This window comes from Capsicum annuum, chromosome 6 (genome assembly GCF_002878395.1).
Source record: "Capsicum annuum cultivar UCD-10X-F1 chromosome 6, UCD10Xv1.1, whole genome shotgun sequence".
Lineage (NCBI taxonomy): Eukaryota > Viridiplantae > Streptophyta > Magnoliopsida > Solanales > Solanaceae > Capsicum > Capsicum annuum.
The window spans coordinates 36,365,434-36,388,085 of record NC_061116.1 but is presented as its reverse complement, the minus strand read 5'-3'; positions in this window follow the sequence as shown (position 1 = coordinate 36,388,085).

Here is a 22,652-nt window from a genome sequence, read left to right as displayed (position 1 = left end):
GAATACCCTGCATCATATCCACTATCATTAGTACCAGACCACTCAGTAGAGACTCCATTATCACTTTTGTTCCTTGGTGAAGGTAGACTCTTCTTAGGTTTGAGCACCTTGAAGATGCCCTTTACCCCTCTCCATATCTTGGTGAGGAATTTTTATCTCTTTTTTACCCTTTTCACCATCGTTTCTTGTGAGTCCCTAAGGTCCCTATGTGATATTTCTAGGGACCTGGAACCCTGGAACTCTACTTTTTCAGCTCCTTCTACTACAGTTCATAATCAGACCGAAATGCATATGAGTGGCAAGCAGTGGAGGATTCCCCAACCCCTGAGGAAACCCTGGAGCACGTTCCCTGATAACAGCAAGTTTGTTAAACAATTTTGGGAACTTCTCTAGGACTCTATCCATAGAGACACTCCTTTCTAGGATTAGCTTGTTCCTTGAGAGGTTATTGTAAAACTGGTTGTGGCATTTCGGAGGCATGAATCTGGTATCATTTAAGTCTCCTATTTTATAGCTGAGTACCTGTATAGAACAATTTTTAGACCATTTTTAGTATTTTGAAAAGCAAAACTTATTCTAAATTAACAAGAAAAGTGAGTATGGCAATGTTATAGGGGATTCTGTGGTGAAAAATAGATGTGCAGAAATTTGGATTTATGTAGATAGTTGTCGTTAGGTATGGTGACCATAGAGCATTGACCGCGATCACGCTTTGGTGATCACAGTCATCAAGACCGCGATCGTGTTACCTGAAGCCACAGTTAATAGTTCTGCCATTGCTCGAGATACATGAGATTAACACCACTTTGTCATCCAACTAGGCGTACAAACATCATGATCAGATAAAATAAGCCTAGATTGTAAGGTTTTAGCCCCAAACTTGAAGGAATCCACATTGAACTGATATGGGAATTGAATGAAAACATAATAAACACGTCAATTTCAACCATTTTAGGCTAAAATATGGGTACTCAAGACTTCCCCAAATGACATATAGACACCCTACAGCTGCTAATCACAACCATAAACATAGACAAGCACAGTTTTGGTATTATAACAATAAATTCATGCCTATTTCTAAACTATATGTCCTAGGCCTATAATGACAATAAAAGTGAGGGAGTTTGAGACTACATACCAGATAAATGATGCAAAATGATTGAAATATAGTGTTGGATACTCTACACAATGCCAATAGATAATAGAGTTTTGAGAGAATTTTGAAAATGAGTGTGTGGAAAAAATGGCAGTTGGATGGTCCCTTGAACTGGTATGACCGCGATCACAATCCTCATTATGTGATCGCGGACTGGTGGCCTCCGTTATCGCATTAACATGAACCACAGTCGTAGTAAATGAGGCTAAATTCTAGGTCACTACACTTAGTTGTTCAGTCCAACTGGCCACTTTCCCAACTCTCTTTTTCACTTTCAATCAAAATTTCTCCAAACAATCACTTTTTCATAGATTATGTATGAATAAATACAAAAATAAAATCTACTCTATTATGCATAAATAAAAGGATATGTGCCACTTTTCATGGTGTGATGGGTTGCCTCCCATTAAGATTTTAGTTTAATGTCTTACAAAGATGCCTTTTATAATCCTAATTTGTGCCTTTACTTAGATTGTTTGAATCTTCTAGCCAATGTGACATCTAAATTTTAGTTTGGCTCTTTGGGTAAAGGTGAGTACATCAATAGACCTCTCGTTGTGCATCCGAAGCTATGATTCTTGGCCTTTGATGGATGGGGTTCTATATGCCCCTTTGGAATGGAAAACTCTACAATATAAGAATCGAACTCCTTCTACCCCATGATCAACCATTTTCCTAGGTAAAAGGATTCTCATCACATCCTCTAAGAACAATGTTGAGAAATGGTTTGAATGAGTTCCAACCCTTAATTTCAAAACTGTTTCCTCCAAAACATCTTTACCCAGAATAAGCTGGAGTTATCATAAGATATTTGCGTTGATTCTTCTTGAGACTCTAGCACCATTCCTTTTATTTTGTCTTCTTCTTCCTTATTTGATTTGGTAGATTATGAAGTCACTGAGGAATCTTCACTACCAAACCCATCACCATAGCTTGGTTTCTCTTCTTGATTATCCTCTTCTTGGAAAATGGGAATGGTTGTGGTGTTTGCAAGGATTATGTCCTTACCCAATTCCTTTGCCTCGACATTTTCCCTTTTAAACACCCCGTAGGATGGATGCAAGTCTTGTGTATTCTCCCCGGTTGTAGTTACCCAATTCAAAATAGTTTGAAGCATAACTTTAATGCCATTGGGTCCGGTTTATTGCTCCTCCTTCTTCTCTTTAGAAGACCTATCACTCTTATTAGAAGAACTAGCAACTTGGTTAATACAATAAGGGGAAGGTTCACTTGGACAATCACTCCAATGTCTATCTTGACAACTACATAAATAACACCTATACTCCTGTAATGCCCTGAATCTGGTATTTGAAATGCTACACGATGCTCATGACCCTGAAGGACTATAAGCTAACCATGAGTGATATCTACACCTGAACACTGCATAATATATTGTATAAATGTGGAAATAAAAGATAAAAGGTCATAAGGTTCAAAACTATAACATAAATGATAAAAAATAACATCTGGAGGGGGTATGAATAACGCAAAATAACTGAAATAACTGCCTGAACATACTAGTCTGAAAAGCCTCCAACTGACTGAACTATCCGAATAAGGAGGTGATGATACATGTCCCTAACTAACTCCAACTACTAAAATAAATTAATTAAAGAGGTAATAAAGTAATGGTCATTTCCTCCAAGGATGAGGACTCACTGCTAACTCTGACTACTGAGACTGGGATGCTACTGATGCTTTGGAGCTCGTGCTTCTGAACCTATGGTATAAAACACCATAGCGCAAATGCGTCAGTACGATTGAATATACTAGTATGCATGTGAGGTAGGTTGAATGCAAAGGGTTTACATGCATGAACTATACTAACTGACTAGATAACATAAATATGAAAATACATGCATGAATACATAATAACTGTAACTGAGCTCGTGATAACATGATTACTGAGCCTGAGTACTAATAACATGAGATACTGATAACCATATAACTGATACTCAGTGACTGTATCTGACAGTCTAGGTTCTGATAGAACTAGCTGAGTTCCGTACTATTCTGAGTTGACTATATCTAACAGTCCTAAATTCTGTAGAACTATCTGAGTTCTATTACTAAGACTGAATAACTATATCTGATAGTCCTAATTCTATAACTAAAACTATGGAAAGTATTCATCTAACCGACATGCCCCAAATAATGTAGTATAGCTGAGTCGGGGTCCAATTTGTAACCTAATTGTAAGAGTGTCAATACCGCGCCACTGGTAAGGACAATCTCAAAGTAACCCTCAAATAACATGTAACTCTAGTGAGAACGGTGGGAACCTTCATATAACAGGTTAAGCCACCTCATCTACCCTCATATAACAGGCTATGATGTCTCAACCTATGCTGGCTACGTAGTTCTGGAATGCAAGGATTTCTTCTAAGAATCACACCCTCATATAACAGGTGAGTTCCCATCCTTGGGTTCACTCGGTGCTAATTCCTACTCCCATCTGGATAGACATTGAACATAATTAACTGAACTGGAATAGACTGAGTTCACTGATTTTCGTTAACTGACAAAATTTTACTGAGACTATTGAATTACTAAGCTTTTCTAAGTCACATAACTGACTGAGTTCTTAGATCATGGCTTGACTGAGGATATCGTGAAACATGTCACTAGCTCTAGGCATACAGCTATAATTTTTGGGCACAAGTACCCCCAGGACTCGATGAAAAGAAACTGAAAATGCATGACTTTCTTGAATACATGACCAATATCAACAATCCATAATATAATAAGTTGGAGATTTCATGAAGTACAAGTCCTAAAGCACTACAAGGGCAACATATGTATCTAGAATTCACTGACTAAGATATTTTATCAAACATTTGACATGCATAAACTTGTACATGAATTGGAATTTCATATTGTCACATTAGTATGGCACTTTTCCTTTACATAGGCATTTAATCAAACATATGGGGAGCATGCTTTAGTTATACAATCAAAACACCTTTAATAATCATGGATACATAAATCAACTTGTAAATTGAAAGGTTTATCATGAATATTGTGTAAATCAACACATATTAGAATCAATTATTGTAATTAATAGTCTATAACATGGAACAAAACCAACCAACAATATGAACATCATTTTTCAATTCAATCAAATCATGAACATTCATAAATATACAAATCTTGGATTTTGAAAATAGATTCTTGAGCTTCATGGGTGAAAGAGACACATGAATCAACACATTACATACCTTGATTGAGTTTCTTGAAGTTCTTGTACTTGAAGAACTTGGAATCTCTTAGTTTCTTGAAGAAGGGTTTGGATCCTGTTCTTGGGGATTATCTTTGAGAGGAAACCCTAGTTTGATGTTGTACATGGATAATGAACTTATGAGCCTTGATCTGATTAAATAGGTATAAAAAGGGGTGGTAAAAGATCAAAAAGTCCTTCTAAAAAATGAATTTAAATTGCTGAATGGGATCTACAATGGCTCAAGCGATGGTCCATTGCTGTCTCGATGGTTCGTAGTTCTGACCATCACACGTGGACCAGAATAGGGACTTACTGCCTTAGTAGAGATGGCTTGGGTGATGGTCCATCATAAGTTTGATGGTCTGGAAGCCTGTCCATCGTACCTTAGCTAGAAGATTGACTTACTTCCTTAGCTGCGACGGTCCGTCAACCTGCCGGTCGCACCTGGGCAGTTCTGACAGCTCTCAGTAAAACATCCATAACTTTTTACTCCGATACCAGATTTGGATGAAACTGGTATCGTTAGAAAGCTAATTTAATTTCCCACTCAACAAAAAGTGAAAATATTAAAAATTCCATGTGTACCCAAATAGATTAATCTTTCAAACTAAGTTTATAGCATTCTTGGGATGATTTCAATCTAGGTAGGAGTACGAGGTATTACAACTCCCTATAGGATCAAGATGGTGAATCCATCTCTCCAAGGAGCATACTCACAACTCTGATGAAGTGTGGTACGTCGTAATATGGACATGGATCATCAAGCTATATACAAAAAAAATAATATCACAAACAAATATTTACAAGCTTGAATTCAAGAAAGTAAACTAAAATTTCAAACTAACTAAATATTCCAAATTGTTCCTCGGCAATGACACCATTTTTTATAACGCTCAACTTACAAGTAAATTTGAGTGTATGGCAGTAGTCGTTAATATATTTATCCAAATTTTGAGTCGGGGTTGAATCCACGAGGAACAATGTGAGTGGCGATCAATTAATTCAAAATGATAGATACGAATTAAATTCAAACAAATGGTACAAAAAGATAAAATGGGGAATATGTTCCCACACTAATATTTCTTTTTGGGTTTTTCTAGTATAACTTCAGGGCTACAAATAATTAGAGCTTTAACAATTATGTATGGATCTCGGGATTATGCATTACTAAGGGAGTGACAAGACGGAGTTAGTAATCAACATCGATTTAGTAAATCAAATATGGGTAGGCTTGGTTATAGATTTTGATGGTAGTCTTTCGACAAAACACCAAACTTTTACCTATTGATTCTTTCGGATACCTAATAGGTGTGTTCAATAATTGGTAACCACAACCTCAATCTAGGCATCCCTATTTCGAGGATGATACCCATGGAATATTTAAGCTCACATTCACCCTTATGTCTAAGATAGTGAAAATTTAGCAAACTATATACACAATTGTCTATCATTGCTTTCGTCTCCACATCCCTCTTTCGAGGATATATGGATTCCTACACTTCACCCAAAACCCTTCTTTCAAAGATGGCCTTGAACTTTATAGAGTTTGGAGCTTTCACTCATCAAACCCATAAAGGTATTTAGGTTTTTCACCCATTAAATCCCAACCAAAATAGCATAGCAATGATAAAGCCATTAAAAATGAACTACCAAATAGATTCTAACAATAACAACCCACACACACTTAAACCCCAATTCACACATAGCCCCAAGAGGGAGATTTAGCAACATATAAGATAACTAAGCATAGATATACCCATAATCTCCATAGAAATGAATTATTGAAAATAAAGCAAATATTACTTCAAACTTGGCTCACCCACAATATCAATAATGAAAGTGAGCAAATCTTCTACTTAGAAAGTCTCCAATGTATTCTTCACCCAAAATTTATACAATATTTTCTTCTCAAAAAATGAAGGCTATGAAGTCTAAATCTAAAAACTAAAAAATAAGGAAAGAAGGAATTTTTATACATGATATAGTTTGAGTCATTTTTTTCAATTTGGGATCAGTACGTATCATTATAGATTTTCCCTTGGCTAATTTCCTCGGCTAGGCTGCAATCACATTATTCTGGCTGGGACTACGAACACATGACCGTAGTTAACATCAGCGACCATGGTTTAAAGAATTTTGCTTAATCACTGTGATCGGGGTCGACAGACTGCGACTGCGGTACCTGAGGCTCTTTTGCTCCAAGTCTTCAGCTGCACTTTTCTTGTTCCCTTTTGATCATTTTAAGCTCCAATCCACATCTTTTGACCTTAACTTTATGCCTATAAAGAGTGGATATTAGTGTATCTAACCACAAATTTATCTCAATTAATTATTCAAAACAAGGTAATGTGCACGAATAATAAGTGCGAATGAGTGGTAAAACCACCACTCATTAAAAACCCAAGCCCTTCTTAGGAAAAGTCATGTTACGAGTTGAAGTCAACAAATACTTGAGGTTTTTGAAGATTTCCTCAAAAGAATTAGGCCACTAAAAGGAAATCTTTTTTTGAGTCAACTTGGTCAATAGAGCTATAATAGATGAAAAACCCTCAATAAAACACTGATAATAACCAGCAAAGCGAACAAAAATCAGAATCTCAATAGGAAAAGTAGGTGTATCCTACTCACGAACCATTGCAATCTTAGCTAGATCAACCATAATACCCTCTTTAGTCGCTACATGACCCAAGAAAGAAACAGACTCTAACCAAAACTCACACTTGAAGAACTTGGCATACAACTTCTCATCCCTAATTTTTGAAGCACAATTTATTAATTCTATTTATTCTTAGTCTTACTCTTGGAATAAAGCAAGATATAGTTAATAAATATAATAACAAAAGAGTTGAGGTACGGTCGAAACACCTAATTCATCAACTCTATAAACGTGGCTATAGTACTAGTCAACCCAAAGGACAGGATATAATGCCCTAATGTTTCAATCTATATACCTATCAAAGGATATGTTATTAAATTAGTATTCAAATACCGTACGTCTCACTTTAATCTAATGTTGTGGCAAAAAGTTATGGCATTTTGTTCAAAGGCACTGTCAAGCTGCCAATAGTAATGGTTCAGACAATGACTTATTATGTATCTTTAGTCATTACCATGGTAGTGAGTGAACCAAGAATTTTTCTTAGTGGTAACGAGTTCAGCACATAACTCGTTATCAAATATAATGAGTTATCGTGTGAACCCATTGCCATGCAAGTGAAGAATCTAGAAATTGAGTCTTCGGCCATGACTACTCCTAATGACTCATGATCAGAACTAGATAGGTGTTAGGAAGGGGATTCATGATCACAACAGAAAGGGCCTAGACCTTAGAACCTCTGGTCACGACTTAGACCACGACTCGTGACCTATTGTAATGTGTCATGACTATTGGAACCAAAAATCCTTCATGATTTTAAAAAGGGCCTTTTGGTATTTTTCCACCCTTTTAACCCCAAACCCACATCGTTTGGGCACTCCAATATCATTTATTGAGGTATTAATTATCCTAACATATCATAAAATCTAAAATCCTTACACTAACAAAAGAAAGTGATTCTTTTCTTCTCCAAAGCAAACTAGGGTTCTCCAAGTTCAAATACATGTTCCAAGAAATTTCCTAAGGAATTCACTTAAGTTTTGTGGGATTTCATCAATGGTTCCCGTTCACCCATTGAGTCCTAAGAACTCTTTAAATTTTCAAGCCAAATTCCTATTTCTTTGAATTGTGTTCTAGCTCAAATATGAGATTTTCTACTCTCATTTGCTTATGTATGTAACCAAATCATAAATATGTGCTTTCTTTGATATTAGTGATTCCCCGTGTTCAAAATCATAAATTTTGCCATCATGAAAAGTGGATGGGTTTGTTGTACTCAAATTGTGAAGTTTCATTATCATGCTTCAAAATTATCATCATATCCAGTTGCATCATATAGAGCTGGTGGGTAATGAATACCCGATACCTTGGAGTTTAGACATACACTAGTTTACATGTTTATGATTATATCAGATTATGCATGCATTGTAACTTTTAGAATACAATTACTTGAGCATATCAAATATCAATTTATGTTTCAGTTATACTTCAGTGTTATTCTATTAGGAGTAATACTTAGTACTGAGTAATCGCAAGGATGATGACCCCCCATTAGTTAGGCATGAGACCATTAGTAGTAGTTCTAAGTTTCAAAACTATGTTGCCACTATAGGTTATAAGAGGTCCCCTATCAATAGAGGCATGACATACTATTCCTTCGAGACATCAGTTTAGTAGATCCATGCCAGCCAGTGTTGGTACCCTTGGCAAGGTACGGACACCCTTTTCACTAGGGTTACAGGTTAGACCCTGATTTGCTCAAGTTAGGATATATTGGTTATTCTTAGCTCCATAGTCCTCAATTCAATTTTAGTTTATGTTTAGTCTAGGTTTGCTTGACCAAGTTTTCAGTATTCTATTATTCAGTTTATCTAACAAATGTTCACACATAGTCTTGCATTAAGTTTATATGTTCATGCATTCACATTCTATTTATATATATACATATATATATATCAATTAGCTTACCGTCTTGGATATTCAGTATATTTAAAGTACTGATCGCATATATCTTTATGTTATATTGTCTTATATATAGGTTCAGATGCTCAGCACCTAAACCGCACTTAGCGCATTTTTGTTTCGCTCAGTTGTAGCCTTGTTGAGTCCTCATCAGTCAAGGACTAGTTATCATTTATTTATTTTCAATATTTTTATCAGTCAAGGACTAGTTATCATTTATTTATTTTCAATATTTTTATTTATTTTAGCTAGTTAAAGTAAGTTGGGGACCTTTCCCAATAGCTCATCATGATTTAAAGTCTTTTATACAGACAAACAAATATTAGGTTTTTAGCTTCATTAAGTAATTCATACAGTATTAGTATTGACATGGTTATTATTTATTATTAGTTGATTTTAGTTATCTTCTGCTCAGTGTTTTGTTACTTCCCTTCAGTACTCATAGCTTATGTCATGTCATGGGTTAGCTTGGGGATACTTCTCACTTTAAGCACCATGTTACAACTAGGGGTAGTCTCTAGTTGTGATAAACTTGGTATCAGAGAACAAGGTTTATGGTTTCCTATGGTATCTTAAAGTCATGTTGAGTAGAGTCTAAGTGTGAAGTGTGCCGCATTTATGGACGAGAGGCTACAAAAAATTTGAGGAAAGTCTTACTTTGGTCATTATTCATGTAGTGCGATGAAGTGTAATCTCAATTAAACTTTTCCTTCTAACTCGTCCTCTACTCATTTAAGGAAAATGCCTCCCGGGTAGGCTAATGGGAGAATAAATAAGGACTAGCCAGCCCCACTACCGTTCCCTAAAGACCCTCTAAATGAGCAGGGTTCTCATGTTGAATTCAGAGCTGATTTAGTAGTCTTGGCCTAATCTATGGTTTCTCAAAATATAACTAGGTTTTTACCCCAACCAACCCAGCAGTGAATACGATAACAACTAGGATCCAGGACTTTATTCGAATGAGTCTCCTAGTGTTCTTTGTATCTAAGCCTAGGGACGATCCCCGAGAATTTTTGGATAGTGTGCCAAAGGTAACTAAGATCATAGGTTTCACCTCTAGTAATAGTGTAGACTTAGCTGCTTACCAATTGAAAGGAGTGGCTCACACCTAAGTTAAGTAGTAAAGAGGATAAAGGTGCCGATGTAGGGCCTGTAGAGTAGGATTAAGTTGTTACTAATTTTCTTGATAGGTTCTTCCCACTTAAGATGAGGAAAGAAAAAGTCCAAGATTTTATCAAATTAAAGTAGGGTAGAATGAATGAAATAGAGTATTCACTAAATTTTACTCAATTGGTGAGGTATGCTTTGACTATGGTGGATGATTCTAGAGATAGGATGAGCAAGTTTGTATCTGGTGTTTCTGAGTAGGTAGTCAAGGAGTGCAGGACGACTATGTTGATTAAGGAGATGGACCTCTCTAGATTAATGGTTTATGTTTAGCAAGATTAAAAAAGAGAATCTCAAGGAGAAGGAAAGGAAAAATACAATGGCCAGGACCGGTAGTCTCATTTTCTCTTACAATATGTCAAATAGTGGGAATCGTTCTCAATTCTTCCAAAAATATTCAGCCCTGCCGCATCGTCTTCTTGTGCTCAAATGCCTACATTCCGTAGGATAATCATGATAGAGCACCAGTCTCTAAGTCCTAGAGTAGCATGAATAGTTGTTGCACCAACCCAGTTTTCAAGAGATATGGTAAGAACTATAAGGGTGAGTGCATGGAATACAGTGATGCATTCTTTGAGTATGGCAAGTCAAGCCACAAAATAAGGGATTTCCTAGAAAGCATATGGAGGGGCTGATATAATTGTCAGCAAGGACAGACTAACTCCTTATGAGTTCCAGCAGGTCGCCGGAATCAGCAGGGTGCAACTTCTAGTGAAACCAATGGACAACATCAAAATCGACTTTATGCCCTTTAGACTCAACTAGGGTAGGAGGCTTGTCCTAATATGGTTAATAGGTTTTTTCAGTTTTTAATAATTATTTATATGCATTATTAGATCCCATGGCCATAATTTCTTTTGTGACCCTATTTTGCAGTATATTTTGGTTTCAGTCTCAAAATTCTAGTAGAACCCTTCTCAATTTCTACTCTAGTCGGTACTTCTATTATAGCCAGGCGGGTATACCAAAACTGCCAAATCACAATATCCCATAAAGTCACCTCAGTCGACCTTGTAGAGTAGACATGACCAACTTTGATGTTGTTCTTGTTATGGATTGGCTCCATTCGTTCTATACCTTAGTTGATTGTAGAAATAGTGTAGTTCAATTTTAGTTTCCAAATGAGCTAGTCTTAAAATGGAAGGGTAGTACCTCAGTACCCACAAGATGGTTCGTCTCTCTCCTTAAGGCAAGTAAGATGATTTATAAAGGGTGTATCTATAATATTGTTTTATTCAAAGACTCAAGTTCTAAAATGTCAAATCTCGAGTCAGTTACGTTAGTGAATGAGTTTTTAGAAGTATTTCCTAGAGATCTTCTCAAAGTTCCTCCCGAGAGGGAAATCGACTTTGAAATAGATCTTTTTCCCCAACCTATTTCAATTCCACCTTATAGAATGTCTCCAGCAGATCTTAAGGAATTGAAGAAACAATTGAAAGATCTCATATATAAGGATTTCATAAGGCCTAGTGTTTCTCCATGGGGTGCTCTAGTTCTCTTCGTATGAAAGAAGGACGGTTCCTCAGAATGTGCATCAACTACCGTCAGTTGAACAAAGTCATAATCAAGAACAAGAATCCCATCCCCAGGATTCATGACTTGTTCAATCATCTTGAGGGTGCTAATTGTTATTCTAAGATAGACCTCAGATCCATTTATCATCAGAGATTATGACATTTTGAAGACAACCTTTAGAACTCGGTATGGTTACTTCAAATTTATAGCTATGTCTTTTGGACTACAAAATGCTCCTGCCACTTTTATGGACCTGATTAACAAGGTGTTCAAGTAGTATCTAGACATGCTCGTCATAGTCGTTATAGATGACATTTTCGTCTATTCTCATAGTGAGGGTGAGCATGCAGACCATTGAAAGATTGTTTCGCCCACTCTAAAAGATCATTAGTTATTTCCTAAGTTCAATAAATGTGAATTCTAGTTGAAATTAGTAGCTTTCCTAGATTATATTACTTCCGGTGAAGGCATTCGGGTTGATTCTCAAAAGATCAAAGCAGTAAGGAACTAGCCTAGACCCCTTTCTCCTCCGACATCAGGAGTTTCTTCAATTTATCTAGTTACTAAGAATGGTTTTTTGAAGGATTTTCTAATATTTCCTCTCTCATGTCCCAACAGACTCAGAAGAAAGAAAGTTAAGTTCCAATGGTCCAATTCTTACAAGAAGAGTTTTCAGGAGTTGAACACTCGACTCAATTTAGCTCCAGTTTTTACTTTATCAGTAGGTTCAGATGGATTTGTGGTTTATTGTAATGCTTCCAGGGTTGGCCTTGGTTGTGTGATAGTGCAGTGAGGTAAAGTTTTTACATATGCCTCTAGATAGCTTAAACATCATGAGAAGAACTATCTGACTCACAATCTTGAGCTAGCAGCTATTTTTTTCCTTAAAGATTTGGAGGCATTACCTTTATGGGGTTTACATGACCCAAACTAGGGCCTAGTCATGCTGGGCATCTCAAGTCAGACTGGGACAAGAGACCACCCAATACCCAACCATAACTGCCCTACACCGTACGTCGGATTAATTCCAAACATATAACAAGATAAAACAATTATAATTCAAAGACATTAAAGGAGTTCATAACCATAACCAATCAAATATCCAACCGGTGTCAACACCAATGCCAATACCAATACAAAGGCGGACACCAATACCAACACCGCCCATGCTTATAGTAGTCCCACAAAGCCTCTAACCTAAAACAAAGAACATCATGTCGGTACATGCCCCTGACCATAGCCAAAACCAAAGTCCAAGAAACAAAAATTTTGTAAAGAAGTCCATAGCATGAAATAGAGCCTTATGGAGTATGGAAGCTCACCACTTCAGTCTGACACAATGTTGTCCCCAAATCTAAGTCACTGAGTAGGAGTAGTATGGTTGATTCCTGCATCACGTGGGGATATAGTGTGCAAAGATGGTTAGTGAAATGAATGGTAGCATATACTTAGGAATAAGGATAAAATAATTCCTGTAATTCAAAACCAAAGTAAATAACCACAAGCAATCACATTGATACATATATACCGTGTTCGGAAAGGAAACCAGGTTTAGCATGCATTTAATACCTTTAACTTGGGTTGTGTAACTTTGTCGTCCTAAAACAACCCACAGGCTATATGGGTTTAGCTCCCCCAGCTGAAAGGGCCCCAGTGCATGTTAGTCGCAAGACCAAAGAATAGAAACCTGGGATGACTAGTACATCCCTCAAAATATAAAATGTGACATAGCACACAATCACCAAGACCAGCCTCATATCGGTAAACGTAATTTTCCAATGGCGATCCCCCTGGGACCCCCACCTTTTACAAATTTTCTACTTAACCCTCTTTAATCTCAATTATTGTTACACATAACCAAACCATTTACCGATTCTTTTCATTAGGTATTAAACGTATGTATCGTCATACCAAAATTATAGCTTACAAGTTTATCCTTTTATGCTATACAAAACCCATTAAACCAAGTGGACTCCAAAGATTCCAATTAAGCCAAAACCATAGCCACCAAGGCCTTTCCAAACCATTTAAAACCAAACAAACTAATTCAAGTTCCATTACCTTTTATGTAATGCAAGGATTCAAGGTATAGTCAAACTATATGGCAAAATCATTCTCATTGGCAATTTAACAAACTTGTTGAGGTCATGTAGTTTCCAAAACTAAAACCAAGTATCAATTGACCATTCCCATATAACCACATGTTCAAAGCATAATTATAACACAAAAAAATAAGAAAACATGGGAAAATGTTATCCAACCATGAACAACCAAAACCCCCAACTTCTATTTAAAAAACGAAACAATACCACAATAATACTATGAAAACAATTCATTAAAACATGCTTTTAGTTGAATAACAATGAGGGAGGAGTATTATGCCTTAAACACCAAAGCAGAAGTAGAGATTTACTCTTGAAAGCCCCTAATTGATTGTCTTGTAGAAACCCTAGCTTTTTCTTAAACCAAGAGATTTAGAGAGATTTTAAGGGATTTTAAGATTGTTTGAATGAGAATAATAGGTTAAGGTAGCCCTTAAAGGTTTTTTATGTTGTGGGATCAAAAGGAATTAAGAGGGGAAATGTCTGAAATACCCCCAATTTAAATCTGCTGAAAACTCATAGGTGGGTACGAGTTGACCCTTAAACTTGTCACCACATCATACGAATGGTACCCTCAAGTCATCACTAGGTCAGAAAATTTGACAACACATTCTGTCCAATATACAACTCCCTTGACCAACCCGTCACCATACCATACCACTAGTACCATCTAGTTGTACCCTAAGTAGAACATCAAGGGCTAGACATTGGACAACATATGGCTCCAATACACCACTCATACCCTATCCTTATGGTTGTTAGTGAGACACTTGTAGTTAGAGCCAAGTCAAGTCACTAAGTTTCAGATTAAGTTAAGGATCAACCCAACAACCTATTACCAAACCATACGACCCGTACCCTCCAAGTCGTAACCCCAGCAGAAAACTAACCATCACTCACTAGATACCTTACAAGTTGCATCACCTGACCCATACCCATACCATATGACTCATATAATGAGTCATTACAAGACTAGTGAGCTAAAAGCTTAGGAAATTTTCAAGATCCAAAACCCAGGGTGTTTCAATTCTCCCCCACTTGGATCATTAGCCTTGAATAATGGAACAAGGAACCACAAGCACAATTTAAACCCCAATACCTCTACTCTGACCTTTAACTAAGTTATAAAACTAAGATGCTAAGGAAATCAATCTTTTCTTTAACAAAGTTTGTAAAAAATTATGACAAGAAGAACACAAAACTTACGCACAAATTTTTATATTAGAAAATAGGAATGGATACTAGGACTTCATGTCCTCTTTAGCTTCCCATGTAGCTTCTTCCACCTTTTGGTTTCTCAATAGAACCTTTATCGAAGATACGTCGTTGGTCCACAATCAACAAACCTACTGATCTAAGATTTCAATAGGAACCTCCTCATAAGATAGAGAACCCAAAATACCAATATCTTTGACAGGCAAAATTTGCGACGGATACCCATACATTTTCTTAACATACAAACATAGAATACCGGGTGAATGGAGCTCAAACTAGAAGGCAACTCCAACTCATACGCAAAATTACCAACTCTTCTTAAGATCAAATATGAACCCACATATCAGGGACTAAGCTTCCCCTTCTTCTCAAACCTCATTCTTCCCTTCATAGGAGATACCTTTAAGAACACTCTATCCCTAACCTCACACTCTATCTTTCTACGCCTTACATCCGCATAGAATTTTTAGTCTTTGGGCAGCCTTAAGTCTATCCCAAATCACTTTTACCTTCTCCAAAGCTTGGTGAACCAAATCCAGTCCAAACATCTCTGTCTCACTGACCTCAAACAACCCAATAAGAGATTTACACATCCAACCAAACAACGCCTAAAATAGAGCCATTTTAATGCTAGAGTGGTAGCTATTGTTATAAGCAAACTCAACAAGAGATAAGTGCTCAACCCAACTACCACCATAGTTAACCACACATGCATGGAGCATATCCTCCAACATCAAAATAGTCCTTTCTGCTTGCCCATCTGACTGTGGGTGAAAAATTATATTGAGACTCACCTTGGTCCCCAAACCTTTCTGAAATAACTGCCAAAAGTGAGAGAGAAACTGTGTACCACAATCAAAGATGATAGAAACAAGTACCCCATACAAGTTCACAATCTCTTTGAGCTATAACCTTCCATAATACTCAACCAAGAAGTTAGTCCTCACAGGCAAAACATGAGCCAACTTTTTTATCCTATCCACGATGACACAAATCAAATCAAACTGATTTCGAGACCAAGGAAGAGCAATAACAAAATATATGTTGATCGCTTCCCACATACACTCTGGAAACTTACTTTATTGATACAATCCTCCAAGCCTCATGTGCTCAACTTTTACTTGTTAGCACACCATGCACTTAGCAATAAAACTAGTTGCATCCTGCTACATATTGATCCACTAATACATCTCCTTAAGGTCATGATACATTTTTGTCAAACCAGGATAAACGACATTACGTAACTCATATGCCTCAGCCAAGATCCTCTCTCGTAAACTATCTATATTAGGAACACATAGTCTTTCTTAGTGCTGCAAGAACCATCATCACTAACCTCAAAAGGCTTTCACCTTTTATCTATCTACATCACCCTTAATCCTAATGAAGATAAGTTTAGCACCTGCTTATCCTTGATTTCAGCACCAAGAGATGACTGTGCCACCTCCTAGACAAACACGCCACTATCCTTAGAGTCCAAGAGACAAACTCCAAGGTTAGCCAAATGGTGAATGTATTTTACCAATTCCTGTCTCCCTTCCTTCACATAATCTAGAATTTCGATAGATAATATGCTAAGAGCATCAGTAACCATATTAAGTTTACCTGGATGGTAGTAAAGACTCATGTTATAATCCTTGAGAAGCTCAAGCCACCTCCTTTGCCTGAGGTTAAGCTCTTTTGAGTAAACACATACTGCAGGTTCTTATGATTAGAAAATATATCCGCATGCATACCATAAAGATAGTGATGCCATATTTTCAATGTGAACACCAAAGCCAATAAATCTACTCATGAGTTAAATAATTTTCAATAACCTTGCCATGCTGCATACAAATGCAACTAAGCCTCATATAGGGTGCATCACAATATACTATAAATCCATTCATACCTTAAGCCAAGGTCAAGACTGGAGCCAAAGTTAGCTTATCCTTCAGTTTCTCAAAACTACCCTTAAAATCATAACACCACAAGAACTTTACCTTAATCTGAGTCAACGTAGTCAATAGGATAGCTATAAAAGAGAAACTTTCTACAAACCGCCTGTAATAACGGCTAAATCTAAGAAGCTCTGAATATCGATTGGAGTCACGGATCTTGTACTCTTCTTCACCACTACAACTTTTTGCGAATCCACCATGATCCCTTCACTATAAATAACATGACCCTAAAAAGTGATAGCATTTATCCAGAATTCATATTTTGAAAATTTGGCATACAACTGCTGCTCTTTTGGGATCTACAATATAGTACGGAGGTGATTAATTTGATCCACCTTACTCTTCAAGTACACCAAGATATCATCTATGAACACAGTGATGAACAAATCTATAAACAGATAGAAGACCCTATTCAACAAATCTAAGAAGGCTATCGGGGCATTGGTCAACCCAAAAGACATAACCTGAAACTTAAAATGCCCATACCGAGTACGGAAAGCAATCCTAGGGATATCAACCTCCCAATTTTTAACACATGATACCTGGATTGAAGATCAACCTTGGAGAAAAACTCAGCACCCTCTAACAGATCAAACAAATCATATATCCTTTGAAGAGGTTACTTATTCTTTATCGTCACATTATTCAACTACCGGTAATCAATAAACATTCAAAGGTAACCATCCTTATTATGCATGAATAACACTGGTGCACCCCTAAGAAGACACACTAGTATGGATAAAACCCTTGTCTAAAATATTCGGGAGTTGTTCCTTAAGCTCATTCAACTTAGCTAGAGCCATCCTATAGGGGGGAATAAAAATTAGACGAGTGTTTGGAATAAGATCTATCCTAAAATAAATATCCCTATCGGGAGGTAAACTAGGAATATCATTAGAGAAGACCTCAGGAAATCCATTCACTACCAGGACGGAACACAAAGAAGGACCCTTAAAGTTATAAAATTTAACCCGAACCAGATGATAGAGACACTCCTTAAAGATTAATCTCTAAGCTCTAAAATATGATATGAACTTCCCCTTAGGATCTAAGGAACCAACCTCCCACTCAATAATCGACTCATTGGGGAATTTAAAGACGACCATACAAGTTTTACAGTATAAAGAAGCATAGCACGAGTGCAACCAATCCATCACTAATATGACATTGAAATCAACTATGACTAATTAAAATAGTTCCACCAAGGTCTCCTAGTTACCCACGGATACCACACAACCCTTATAGAATTTTCTATCCACCATAGAGTCACCCATTGAGGTAGAAATAGAAAAGGGGTTTTAAACACACTTAGGACCAAAACCAAAATGCAAAGCCACAAATGAGGTCATATAAAAAAGAGTGAACCACGGATCAAGTAAATAATAAATATCATGGGAAAAGAGTTTCAACATACAAGTCACGACATCAGGTGATGACTCAGACTCTTGTCGGGTAGTGAGAACATAGCGATAGTTCTAACCAGTTCCAAAACTAGATGGCACACCCTTTGGTGATGGAGCTAAAGAAGAGGCAATAGGAACCTTATTTACCCCTGAAAAAACCTTGGGCACTGGGAAGCTCTTAATTATATTCCCTAGATGACCATAGATAAAGCATTTATCTCTTCCTTTTTTTTGAGAAACCCTGATGTAATCTACCTCAAAATCTACAAGGAAGTTATGATGGAGCTTATTAGGCCCACTAGCCTGAGATTGGTCACCCTATTCCCTAAAGTTATCGCTATCATAGAAATGCCTATCACCCAAAGGCTTTGGGTAGGGAAAACTAGTCATTGAGTAAGACAAAAAAATTGCCCTACTTCTTCTCGATCAACTTCCCACCATCCTTGCCATCCTACAAGTGGCTACCACCCTACTCAGAAAATTTTAACTTCTTACTCTACCTTTCCTCCATCTCAACCAGCTTATTTTTCTCTTTCTCCACCTTCTGCATATACATAACTACCTAGAGATATCCATGTCCTTGTTTAATAAGGTAACCTTACTCTCTAAAATCATATCTTAGGATATCCTAGAAGTGAATTTCCTTATTCTAGCTCTCATTATTGATGATTGGTGACTTATCACTTATTTTGACACATCATTCATGCACATGACCTTGTTTTGAATGAATAAAAGAGACAAAATTATGATTAAATGTACTAATATTCATACTTTGTAGGTATTGAGTTGACAAGATCAAAAGGTATGGATTGGAGATGAAAATGATCAAAAGGGAGGAAGAAAGTGCAATTTAAGACTTAGAGCAGGAACTGGCCTCATTACCACGGTGTCTGTAGAAACCAAAAATTTCTGCACATCTATTTCTTCCCCCAAAACCTTTTGTAACACTACCTCACAAATTTATTTGTTTGATCTATCATATTTTTGGTATGATAATACTAATGATAGCCTGAAATGAATTATTTACAGGTTCTAAACCTCAGGGATAGATAAATTTGACAACACCAAATTCATGGCCCTAAAATTCCAGAACCTCTAAAATACAGGCTTGCACAGGACTAAGTTACTCCCTAAAAGGGGTGTCAACTTAGACAAGGTAGAAAAGAAGCTCTAAGGATTCCATGCTAAACTTCTCAAAACTGGGTGGAGGTAATTTTCCCCGGACCTCTACTATGAAAATGAACAATAGGTATGGAAGTTCTATGCTAATCTAAGAATAACTTCTTTCATAAGATCGGTGATAACTATTAGGGGAAAGTAAGTGAACTTTGGGATAGATCAGATCAATAAGGTATGCGGACTCCCAAAGGCTGACACGGAGCAGTTCCATGAAAAATTATGTCAGCCAGGGACTTAGATGGAAAATATTTTATGTCCTGGAAAATAGGTTCGTTGGGCCACCACCAAGAGAGACATCCTAATAAATGACTTCACAATTGAAGACAAACTTTGTCTAAATACCATCTGTAATCGAGTATGACCATGTACTCATATGACCATTGTCATAGATATGCGATCTCGAATGATGGCCTATCTTCTCCCTGGCATCACCCTAAATATGGGCAAGATTGTGAATTAGAATGGAGTACTTTAAAAATTATGGAGGTACATATCTTCTCCTCCATTTCCTTATCACAGAGTTATACAAGAGGGCACAGGTGGAGAAGTTTGCTACAGATACCTGGGTGCTCCTAGGCTCCCATATCTTCTCACTCAAATTTAGAGGTAAGGGTGCCCCAAGATAGAGAAAGAATTGAAAGATGGACTCAGGTAAGTTGACCCAAGAGGGCACATATGTTTGTAGACGTTTATCAACTAGCCTCTTTGATGATACCTCAGGTTAGATGTGGGAGGTTAGGGATCTAGTATCCAAGTTGCCTTAGGGGCCAAGAGAGATATTCACCACTCGCCACTAGAACATAGCTTAGTTAGACTATGAGAAATACAGAGAGGAGTAGAAGAAGTAGGGAGCCACTAGTTCCAGTTTGGAGAGAGCTTATTCTGCTTTTGTTGCATCAGATAAGGACATCATGGATTTCTATAAGAAGATGTTGAAGAGAGAGAAGAAAAGAGAGAAATTTTTCAAGAAGTTGTGGAAAGGGGTGAAGGGTATCTTTAAGGTGCTCAATCCCAACCACCGACTACCTTTACCTAGGATAGATAGTGAGGAAAAGCCCCCTGCTAATAGGGTTTCCAATAATGCTGATAATAATAGTGAAGAGTCAGCGAGAGAGAGCATCTCTTGATGCAGATTCAGGGAGACCCCTCTTACTCTTTCCTTATTACACACTAGTGAGGACACTGCATTCCTGTTGGGGGTGTCCCTAAATTTGTATCATTTTGGTGATATGTTGCAGGATATTTCTTTTTATTCTATTTTGGGATGACATCATAGATATTATATTGTTCTGTTTTTAGGATGCTATATTTTTTGGCACTCTGATGCTGCCCACCTTTTATGGATTATCATGTGGTGTTTAGTTTTAGTTTTTCTTTTACTTTAATTTTATTTTGATTTAGGTGATGCATGACTAGCTTTACCCAATAATAGATTGATTGATGACATTCTTAAGAGTAAAGCATCGTGTTTGGGTTTTTGGGCATAAATGCAGCAAAAATCTGAGTACTCGTAGCATAAATGTCATGAATGCAAGGAAAGTCTAAGTACTTATGGCATTGTACATTATAAATTAGGGATCACATTGTACACCATTGGCAAAGTCTGACTAGTTGTATGGCTGGTTTGCCTATTTTGAGCCAAAATGTGAGGCTAAGGCTTTGGCTGTTGCCATGATTTAGCAAATTTAAGTGTTTGTAAAGCAAAACAAACAACCCCCTCCTTCCAAAATTTTGCAAAAATCAAGGGCATGAACATGAGAATTTTGTAACAAAACTTTTTCTCTCTATGTAGCTCCATAACATTTTGACTTGTGAATAGAAATAGATACTCCAAATTTGTCTCTAGCGGGAGGGACATTTGAGCTCTCTTGTCAAATTTTGCATGCCATGAGTGGTGAGATATTTGAATTCATCTCTTGTATATTTGTGTTATCTATAACTGGCCTCGTTAGTCTTCCAAAGCTAATGTTAATTGTTGTGGTTGGAGAAATGATCTTAGGCCATCTTTCTTGGAAAACTCTAACCTAAAAAGCCTACCCCTACATGAATATAATCAATAGTCACCCGCTTTAAGACTTTGGGCCTTTCTTTAACAAACTCATTACAAACTGTGAGCTGTTCTTTTATCCCTCTTTTGAACAATGCCCTCTTTGAACTTAAAAATAAAAGTTGAGTCTAAAATCCTAAGTTGGGGGTGGTAAAAACTGAAAAAAGTAAGTTTGGGGCCACAAAGTTGTAAATGAAATATCTATTGTGCCTTAGCATTGAAAGCAAATGAATAGAAAAAGAGAGGATCCAACAAAGGAATGAATTGCACTAGAGTGCAAGAAAAAGAAATAGAAGAAAATAGGTGAACAAAGAAGGCAAAAGGTAGTCATGAAGAATGAGAGAAAACAAAGAAGGGTGGCCCATAGTCATAAAGAAGGACTGAAAAGTGTGATATAGATGTTCAAGGAAGGGTGCAGCCATATTGTTCCCAAATTATATCCTACCCTAACCCAAACCTACATTACAAGCTTAGAAAGTCCTTTGAGTTCTCCAACCATTTACTTTCTTTGTAGTGATGATTGAAAATAGGGGAAATTCTATGGTATGACACTTGTTGCATAGAGATTTCTTTTGTGAGGGAGAGAGTTTTTTCACTTAAAATTCTTTGTTGCATATTTGGTATCCTGGTGTGTAGAATTCTCTTTCTTGTGAGGTTGGTATATGAAATAAGTTGAGGTGGGTTATTTCTTCATCTTTCAAATGATGATTCAAATGAAGTATAACTTAGTTTTGGTCAAAAAGTAAGTCAGTTCTAGAGCATTATTTGTTGTTGCTTGATTGCTCTTTGAAGTCTTGTATATCCTTTGATAGTCCATCTTATGATGAGGAGAGTATTGAAAAACAGCTTAGCCTATGTGCAATGAGATACTTGTGGTAGTGAATAAGGTTGAGGTCATTGTGATCCTTAAGGCATGAAATTTAGGCATAAATGATGTGGCATGGAAACACGACACTTTCGATGCTTAAAACTATGAATTTATGTGTGAAATTAGGGTGTTTTGTTAGATATGATGCACTTTGGTGTGAATTGCAGGTAAAATTGTTTTATAGCATAATATAAGCAAAATGAGGAGGAAAATACCTAAAAAGACCAACTCCAATTAATATATAAGTCTGCTCGCAAGTTGTAATCCTTTGATATGACTCGT